Source organism: Ranitomeya variabilis, chromosome 8, assembly GCF_051348905.1.
Source record: "Ranitomeya variabilis isolate aRanVar5 chromosome 8, aRanVar5.hap1, whole genome shotgun sequence".
NCBI lineage: Eukaryota > Metazoa > Chordata > Amphibia > Anura > Dendrobatidae > Ranitomeya > Ranitomeya variabilis.
The window spans coordinates 8,281,758-8,292,137 of NC_135239.1; the positions used below are offsets into that span (position 1 = coordinate 8,281,758).

The 10,380-nt window shown below is 44.6% G+C and overlaps 1 long non-coding RNA gene across 1 annotated transcript; it reads left to right on the top strand.

The window, feature by feature from the left end:
* The first annotated feature begins 603 nt into the window (after positions 1–603).
* On the top strand, positions 604–9,236 carry LOC143787434 (uncharacterized). The gene is made up of 3 exons (XR_013218365.1): positions 604–732; positions 8,880–8,956; positions 9,038–9,236. It is a non-coding gene; the product is annotated as an uncharacterized LOC143787434 (long non-coding RNA).
* The last annotated feature ends 1,144 nt before the right edge of the window (positions 9,237–10,380 follow it).

Below are 10,380 nucleotides of genomic sequence, written 5' to 3' on the forward strand. Positions count from 1 at the left end.
GCGGAATGTTCTGAGCGTCTTCTGGCCACTTTGTCCGCAAGGTGCAGGAAATGAAGCAGATGCGGATCATGCGGTAGTCGGCTCCAGCTACGAGATGAAGCTCTGGAGGTTCAGGAAATGGTCCAGCGACTTCAGATCTGTAGGAAAACCATCCACAAACCACACAAGGGGAGGAACGCTGCGAGACCAAGCCGTGCGCAGAGGAAACCCAGGACCCCATTCCTCACCTCATCATTGCATCGCGGACCTCACCCACCTGAGCCGCCGACTGTCACAACTCCTATTTCTAACAGCCAACATGTGCACCGTGCTGTGATCTAATCCGGGAGTGGGACCGGCCCTGGTGGGAGTGGGAGCAGCGCGCTTCGCTTCGCTTCCATAAAATCATTCGTTTCTAACCCCAAATAAATTCCGTAAATATCAACTTCGCTCCAAGTTTTTCATTTCTGGTAAAATGTCCAGTTTTTGTTAGTTTTATCTGGTGAATGTAATCTGGGGTTCACAGTCCCTGTATGTTCGGCAGTTTTATTTCTCATTTGCTTCCAAATTGCAAATATGAGATTGTCCTTAAGTCCTTCTTCTGCCTAACTGCAGAACTGACCCGGCCCGTCACAGATCGGGAGAGAAGATGACAGAGAAAGCAGCAGGGAGAGGATTGTACACAGATCACAGTGTGGAGAGAGAGAAAAGCATCTATGGTCTCATGGAGGGAAGGAAACACGTGAATACAAAGTAAGTGCAGGATAGAAGCTGTGCTGATATATGACAAATTAAAGAGGTTGTCCGCTAATAGAACAAGCCCTTCTCAATCTGAATGTCTTCCCTGGTTAAAATAAAAACAAGTATACTGACCTCCCATGCCGGCGGCGTTCCAGTGGTGTCAGCACTCTCTTTACTGGGGCTCACATGAGGCTACTATATCACGTGAGCAGTGGGTCCAATCAGCGTTGCTGTCCCTGACTTCTGACATATAAGAATACAGAGTGAAACAGCAGCCCTCAGACGTAGCTCCGAGGCCCTGATCCCCAGGTGCCCATGTTGGACAACCGCACCAAAGCTTCAGATAAAGTCACGGCAAATTGAGAGCAGTTTCAAGCTGAAAAGGAATTGGTACATGTAAACCCTGCTTACAATGTAGGCGGTTTCAGACCGGTCAGCGATGTCCCCCTAATGGGTCTTAAACATCCCTTTATCCCCAATGTGAATGTTAGTAAATATCAAGTCAAAAGTTCTGTCTCAGAGCCTGCATTATTCCACATCAAACTTGGCAAGACATCTGATAGGTGCACGCTTTACAAATTCCAACTGCTTGAGTTAGCTGTTCCCCAATAATATAGGCTGGATGAGATCTCATGTGGGAGTATCCCTCTCAGTAATATAGGCTGGATGAGATCTCATGTGAGAGTATCCCTCTCAGTAATATAGACTGGATGAGATCTCATGTGGGACAGTCCCTCTCAGTAATATAGACTGGATGAGATCTCATGTGGGACAGTCCCTCTCAGTAATATAGGCTGGATGTGATCTCATGTGGGACAGTCTCTCTCAGTAATATAGACTGGATGAGATCTCATGTGGGACAGTCCCTCTCAGTAATATGCCAGTGATTTAGGATGGATGTGATCTCATGTGGGAGTGTTCCTCCCAGTAATACAGGCTGGATGAGATCTCATGTGGGAGTGTCCCTCCCAGTAATGTAGGCTGAGTGTGATCTCATCTCAGAGTGTCCCTCCCAGTAATATAGGCTGGATGAAATCTCATGTGGGACAGTCCCTCCCAGTAATATAGGCTGGATGTGATTTCATGTTGGAGTATCTTTCCTAGTAATATAGGCTGGATGTGATCTCATGTGAGAGTATCCCTCTCAGTAATATAGACTGGATGAGATCTCATGCGGGACAGTCCCTCTCAGTAATATAGACTGGATGAGATCTCATGTGGGACAGTCTCTCTCAGTAATATAGACTGGATGAGATCTCATGTGGGACAGTCCCTCTCAGTAATATAGGCTGGATGTGATCTCATGTCAGAGTGTCCTTCCCAGTGATTTAGGATGGATGTGATCTCATGTGGGAGTGTTCCTCCCAGTAATACAGGCTGGACGAGATCTCATGTGGGAGTGTCCCTCCAAGTAATGTAGGCTTAGTGTGATCTCATGTCAGAGTGTCCCTCCCAGTAATATAGGCTGGATGAAATCTCATGTGGGACAGTCCCTCCCAGTAATATAGGCTGGATGTGATTTCATGTTGGAGTATCTTTCCTAGTAATATAGGCTGGATGTGATCTCATGAAAGAGTGTCCCTCCCAGTACTATAGGCTGGATGTGATCTCATGTGGGAGTGTCCCTCTCAGTAATATAGGCTGGATGTGATCTCATGTGGGACAGTCCCTCTCAGTAATATAGGCTGGATGTGATCTCATGTCAGAGTGTCCCTCCCAGTAATATAGGCTGGATGTGATCTCATGTGAGAGTGTCCTTCCCAGAAATATAGGCTGGATGAAATCTCATGTAGGACAGTCCCTCTCAGTAATATAGGCTGGATTCGATCTCATGTGGGACAGTCCCTCTCAGTAATATAGGCTGGATGTGATCTCATGTAAGAGTGTCTCTCTCAGTAATATAGGCTGGATGTGACCTCATGTGAGAGTGTCTTTCCTAGTAATATAGGCTGGATGTTATTACATGTGACAGTGTCTCTCCCAGCAACATAAGCTGGATGTGAGGTTTGTGTGTCCGTGATGCTGCTATCTTTAAAGGGGTTGTTATGTCACATGTGCCCAATCATCGCCAGCTTCACTGTCCCCGTTTTCAGACAAATAAGTAATCAAGAGGAAGTCAGGGCGGCCGCTTATAGCTGCGCCCCCGGTGCCCTATGGATATGCCATAACTGGGATGGGGCTAGTGCTAGAGCCTTGCTGGACCGTGGTGGATCCTTCTATCACCCGCACCTATAGGCAGCACCCCCCGGTCCGCCCTCCATAGCCGGCTCCGGTCTCACAGCCGCAGGATCCGCGCTCCGCACATTAATGTTCAGGAGATGACTACATTCTTTTGCTCATTAACAAGAAGAAATCTATATTTAGCCCCAGAGGGGAACACATAAATCTTTCTGCTTCAAGTCAGTAACATTTCCATAAAAAAGACATTAAAACTGTCTAAGGTCCTTAAATGGTTAAAGCTGAAATCCATCAGGGCAATGTAATGACAAACAGATCGATCGGCCACGTACGCAGCGCAACAACAACAAGACGGCCGGCGTGCAGCGCGCCAACACTGACGGGGGGCCGGATGAAACGCGTGCAGCTGCATCTGCTGCTCTCATCTGCACCTTCTCAGGGGGGATTTATACCTTCGTAATCACATTTTTATCCCTCCAATCCATGGAAATTCATTCAAATTTGCAACAAATTTTGTTAAACATGGTTTACTGTTTTATGTATGCAGCTCCCATGCAGAGCTATGTGTCTCTATGCTTTCAGACTACAAGGTGTTGCAGTCAGTCGCATTTCCAGCCATTATGTAGATTTGATCACGCTCATTAGTAGCATTTGCTACATTGTAGCACCATGGGGAATCATTGCCTGATAGAATCTGTAACTACGGGTAATCGCTTTTACAGAGGATCATACAAAAAAGGGGCACAGCAGCCTCTGTAAGGACCACGGTATATGGAAACTCCAGGTCTAGACTACACTGTCGCTGAATGAAATGTACTAACAAAAAGAAGTACTTATAAAAAATGAAGGTTCTTAGCGCATAAATTGGCCAATTCATGGGTGCCCATCAACCACGACAAGGTGACCTCCCTCGGATGGGTCCTATCATCCTAAACAGAGGATCAGCCGCTCTCCTGATGGGCTCAATACTTCCACCCTTCATATATAGCAATTCTGAGCATTGCTCTGTTCCTCTGCTATTCCTCCTGGAAACTCTCACTGCCAATAGTGGCATGCCCCTGTGCAGTCTGACAGCCATTCCAGTGACAGCGCCTCTCGTTGGCGGAGTCTGACATTGCCGCCCGGTCACTTGCCCATAGTATAATGCTATCCTGCAATGTGACATTAGGACATTTCCCAGTAATTTCTCAGTAACAATCAGTTAAAAAGTTTTCCAGCTTCTTCATAACTTTCCCGGCAGCTTTCAGGTAGAGCGTCTGTAATGATCACCCCTGGAAATAACAAGAAGAAATCCATGTCATCCCTTCCTATTGTGCTTCCTGATAACGTTATCTCAGACAAGAGGCGCTGGTCGCGATGGATCAGGAGTATTGCAGCTAAATAGATCAGTTCCTGCGGCGCTCAGCAGGGGGCGCATGTTAATTTCCGATGCGATAAGGCGCCACGTCTGATGTTTGTTGTGTCGCTCGCTGTATCCGGCTCTAACTATGGCGCTGATTTCCACGTCCGGACAGATGTGTCATCGAATCTAATCCCCCTAATCCCTAAAGCTCTTCTATAATGGATATTTTAAAAGACCAGATTGGAAAACATGCTGTCCTTTTATTGAGCCGTTCTGAATGCTCCGTCTTTCTGCGGTATTATTCCTGTGCCAGCAGCGCGTTCTCCGGACATGTGGCCGGTTCGTTCCTCGTAAAGCCGATGAATGCACTTCATGAGTTAAACTCTTTACACTTCTTTTAACTACATAATTCTGCTGGAGAAGATCCGACGCGTTTCTCCCCGGCCGGCGGAGCTCGGCTTTACCCAGATAGGCCGTTCTTCTAAAGCGAGCTCCGCGGGGCCACGTCCACCACACGGCATCATTTGGGCCGGACCAGCTGTCGTTTATTGATCTTGCTTTTTTCTCCAATTCTTCCAGGAACTATAACTTTTGAACACTTTATTTCTGCTCATTGTGCCGGTTTTATGTGACCTTTATGTTGCACTGATACTTCAGCACGGTGTATTCTACAGCTCTGGATAGGAATTCTTCAGACTCCTGAGGATAGGTCCTCCAAGGACTGCCATCCAGTGTTCCCAGTATCCAGTCGCTGAGCACTGGAGAAATCGATTCTAGCAAGAACCGCTTCTAAGCACTGGATGCTTTCAGAATTTCTGCACCAACATTTGTAAAACTGTTGGTTCTATTAAACTCTCAAAATGGCCAGAAAAAAAGAACTGTCATGTGAAACTTGACAGTCTATTCTTAGATATGAAGGCTATTCCATGCGAGAAATTGCCAAGAAACTGAAGATTTCCTACAATGGTGTGTCCTACTCCCTTCAGAGGAGAGCACAAACAGGCTCTAACCAGAGTAGAGAAGTGGGAGGCCGCGCTGCACAACTGAGCAACAAGACAAGTACATTAGAGTCTGTAGTCTGAGAAATCGACGCCTCACAGGTCCTCAACTGGCAGCTTCATTAAATAGTACACGCAAAACGCCAGTGTCAACGTCTACAGTGAAGAGGCGACTCCGGGATGCTGGCCTTCAGGGCAGAGTGGCCAAGAAAAAGCCATATCTGAGACTGGCTAATAAAAGGAAAAGATTAATATGGGCAAAAGAACACAGACATTGGGCAGAGGAAGATTGGAAAAAACTGTTATGGACAGACGAATCCAAGTCTGCGGTGTTTGGATCACACAGAAGAACGTTTGTGAGACGCAGAACAACTGAAAAGATGCTGGAAGAGAGTGAGACGTCATCTGTCAAGCATGGTGGAGGTAATGTGATGGTCTGGGGTTGCTTTGGTGCTGGTAAAGTGGGAGATTTGTACAAGGTAAAAGGGATATTGAATAAGGAAGGCTTTCACTCCATTGTGCAGTGCCATGCCATACCCTGTGGACAGCGCTTGATTGGAGCCAATTTCATCCTACAACAGGACAATGACACAAAGCCACCTCCAAATTATACAGGAACTATTTAGGGAAGAAGCAGCAGCTGGTATCTATCTGTAATGGAGCGGCCAGCGCTGTCACCAGATCTCAGCCCCATGGAGCTGTTGTGAGAGCAGCAAAAAGTGCCCATCATCCAAACCAACTTGTGGAGGGGCTTCTGGAAGCATGGGGGGAAATGTCTCCAGATTACCTCCGCAAATTAACTGCTAGAATGCCAAAGGTCTGCAATGCTGGAACTGCTGCAAAGGGAGCAAAGATTGAAGGAGAAAATTATTATTTCAAATAAAAATCTTTTTTTCGAACCTCATCAATGTCTGGACTAGATTATACATTCATTTGGCAACTCATTGGATTAATAAAACTAGGAGTTACCATGGAAAACACAACATTGTCTGGGTGACCCTAACGTTTTGAACGGTAGTGTATATATGGCTTCCGGCTGCTGCTTTTTCTCACTCCAGTGCTGGATTCAAGTCTCCACTGCTCAGTACTGCTGTATAACATCCATCATGCTGCTTTCTGGTAAGTGTAATTTCTTACCCCAGTGTTAATAAGTTAATAAGTGTTGCTGTATAATGTGGTTTATGCTGCTGGTTTCTAGTAAGTGTTTTATATTACGTCAGTGCTGTATTCACAGCTCTACTGCTCAGTACCACTGTATAATGTCCTCCATGCTGCTGCTGCTGCTTTCTGGTAAGTGTATTATCTCACCCCAGTGTGCATATATATAGCTACACCACTATGTATTGCCGTACAATGTCATTTATGTTATGGCTTGTTTTAGTGTTTTATATTACTGCACTGCTTTTTTCACAGCTACACTACTCAGTAGCACTGCATAATACCCTCCATGCTGCTGTTTTCTTCTGTGCGTTATAGCTCATCCCTGTGTCAAGATTTAGAGCTGCGCTCCTCAGCATTACTGTATAATGTCCTCCATGATGATGCTTTCTAGTGTTTTACCTCATCCCAGAGCTGTATTCACAGCTAAACTTCTCAGTACTGCTGCATCATGTCCTACTGCTGATTGTTACTCTTTTATGTCACTTCAGGCCTAAATTCCCTTCTGCACTGCTCAGTACTTGTGGATACTGTTCTTCATGCTGCTGCTTCTATTGGAGAGCAGGGATCCATTACATCTGTCTGTTCTGTGTACAGGAGACATAGCAGCTCCTCTCCACTCAGCAGCTCAGAGACAACTGAAAGTTTGAGAAAGAGACTGCAGAAGGGAAAACTGTGTGTATATATATATATATATATATATATATATATATATGTATGTATATATATATATATATATATATATATATATATATATATACAGTGGGGCAAAAAAGTATTTAGTCATTCAGCAATAGTGCAAGTTCCACCACTTAAAAAGATGAGAGGCGTCTGTAATTTACATCATAGGTAGACCTCAACTATGGGAGACAAACTGAGAAAAAAAAATCCAGAAAATCACATTGTCTGTTTTTTTATCATTTTATTTGCATATTATGGTGGAAAATAAGTATTTGGTCAGAAACAAAATTTCATCTCAATACTTTGTAATATATCCTTTGTTGGCAATGACAGAGGTCAAACGTTTTCTGTAAGTCTTCACAAGGTTGCCACACACTGTGGTTGGTATGTTGGCCCATTCCTCCATGCAGATCTCCTCTAGAGCAGTGATGTTTTTGGCTTTTCGCCTGGCAACACGGACTTTCAACTCCCTCCAAAGGTTTTCTATAGGGTTGAGATCTGGAGACTGGCTAGGCCACTCCAGGACCTTGAAATGCTTCTTACGAAGCCACTCCTTCGTTGCCCTGGTGGTGTGCTTTGGATCATTGTCATGTTGAAAGACCCAGCCACGTTTCATCTTCAATGCCCTTGCTGATGGAAGGAGGTTTGCACTCAAAATCTCACGATACATGGCCCCATTCATTCTTTCATGTACCCGGATCAGTCGTCCTGGCCCCTTTGCAGAGAAACAGCCCCAAAGCATGATGTTTCCACCACCATGCTTTACAGTAGGTATGGTGTTTGATGGATGCAACTCAGTATTCTTTTTCCTCCAAACATGACAAGTTGTGTTTCTACCAAACAGTTCCAGTTTGGTTTCATCAGACCATAGGACATTCTCCCAAAACTCCTCTGGATCATCCAAATGCTCTCTAGCAAACTTCAGACGGGCCCGGACATGTACTGGCTTAAGCAGTGGGACACGTCTGGCACTGCAGGATCTGAGTCCATGGTGGCGTAGTGTGTTACTTATGGTAGGCCTTGTTACATTGGTCCCAGCTCTCTGCAGTTCATTCACTAGGTCCCCCCGCGTGGTTCTGGGATTTTTGCTCACCGTTCTTGTGATCATTCTGACCCCACGGGGTGGGATTTTGCGTGGAGCCCCAGATCGAGGGAGATTATCAGTGGTCTTGAATGTCTTCCATTTTCTAATTATTGCTCCCACTGTTGATTTCTTCACTCCAAGCTGGTTGGCTATTGCAGATTCAGTCTTCCCAGCCTGGTGCAGGCTACAATTTTGTTTCTGGTGTCCTTTGACAGCTCTTTGGTCTTCACCATAGTGGAGTTTGGAGTCAGACTGTTTGAGGGTGTGCACAGGTGTCTTTTTATACCGATAACAAGTTTAAACAGGTGCCAATACTACAGGTAATGAGTGGAGGAAAGAGGAGACTCTTAAAGAAGAAGTTACAGGTCTGTGAGAGCCAGAAATCTTGATTGTTTGTTTCTGACCAAATACTTATTTTCCACCAGAATATGCAAATAAAATGATAAAAAAACAGACAATGTGATTTTCTGGATTTTTTTTTCTCAGTTTGTCTCCCATAGTTGAGGTCTACCTATGATGTAAATTACAGACGCCTCTCATCTTTTTAAGTGGTGGAACTTGCACTATTGCTGACTGACTAAATACTTTTTTGCCCCACTGTGTATATATATATATATATATATATATATATATATATATTGTAAAATAGTCCAAAGTAATGTTATTCCTCATATATAAAAATATGCAGATGAAAAAAAAAGTGTCTTCTTGTTTTCAGGTTTTTCGAGAAAGTGTCTCCCGGGCCCCACTGAGGCTTCCCGACCCTGCGGATCACGTAATAAATGATGAAGTCCTGTAAGCATGGAGGTTTGGAGGTCAGACGTGTGAGGAGCCGTGCACATGGCGATGCCGCTCATACATTCACCTTATTTGCAGTGATTTAGTGAAGCTTATGCTGTAATTACACCGGGGACAGGAGCTTCCAGAGAGTAAATGACGGCTCTGCAGGCCCGAATACTGCGGACTTGTGGGAACGTGCGCTGATCTTCTGTACAAGTGACATATGATGTCCTAGAAGTCTCATCCTCACTGCGGAGGTCAGCGATGGACAGGGGGCCGCAAACTGCAGGAACTGATACAGGTTCACGGTAAACTGCACCTTTAATGCCGCTGCCAGCATTGTTTAGACCGCTGCATTCGGCCATTATTCTGTTATTCCTCCTGGAAATGTGTGAATACATTGATGACATCTTCATATGTACGCAGTGCACTAAGAGATGCCCTTTCTTAAAGGGGTCTGTCTGCATATCCCTTTAAGGCTGACACACCAGGAATTGTTTAACCACTTAGAGTATCTACGACACACATCTTCATAGCCTGCTATTCTGCGTTCACTCATTTTTCAGTCTGACTTTTTGCTTTGTGGAAACCATCTACAAGAAGGCTGCTGCTGTTAATGGATCTCATTCTGGTCCTGTTGGTAAATGTCTAAGGCAGCGCGTCTGATGAAAAATAAAGGAATCAACCCCTTTAATAAACACGGCTGTAGGGAACATTATAGGGGCCGTTAGTATAGCAATCAGACCTAAACGTACTCAGCTGATGAGATCCGAGAGATCTGAGAGATCCGTCAACAGCAACTTGTTGGTGGTTTCACAAAGTAACAACAACTCAGGACGATATCCTGAGACATAAAAGTACACAAAGAAAATGGGAGACGTTTATTAGCATCCTGGATAGGACCTGTGCACAGTATATACCGTATGGGAATAAACATACTAGAAATAGGAGGAAACCAATATGGCTAAATAGAGCTGTAAGGGGCGCAATAAGGGACAAAAAGAAAGCATTTAGAGAATTAAAGGAAGTAGGTAGTGAGGAGGCATTAAATAAATACAGAAAATTAAATACATTCTGTAAAAAGCAAATCAAGGCAGCAAAGATTGAGACAGAGAGACTCATTGCCAGAGAGAGTAAAAATAATCCCAAAATATTCTTTAACTACATAAATAGTAAGAAACTAAAAAATGACAGTGTTGGCCTCCTTAAAAATAGTCTGGGTGAAATGGTGGATGAGGATGAGGAAAAAGCCAATATGCTAAATGACTTTTTTTCATCAGTATTTACAAAAGAAAATCCCATGGCGACAATATGATCAGTGATAAAAATTCCCCATTAAATGTTACCTGCTTAACCCAGCAGGAAGTACAGCGGCGGCTAAAAATCACTAAAATTGACAAATCTCCGGGCCCGGATGGGATACACCCCCGAGTACTGCA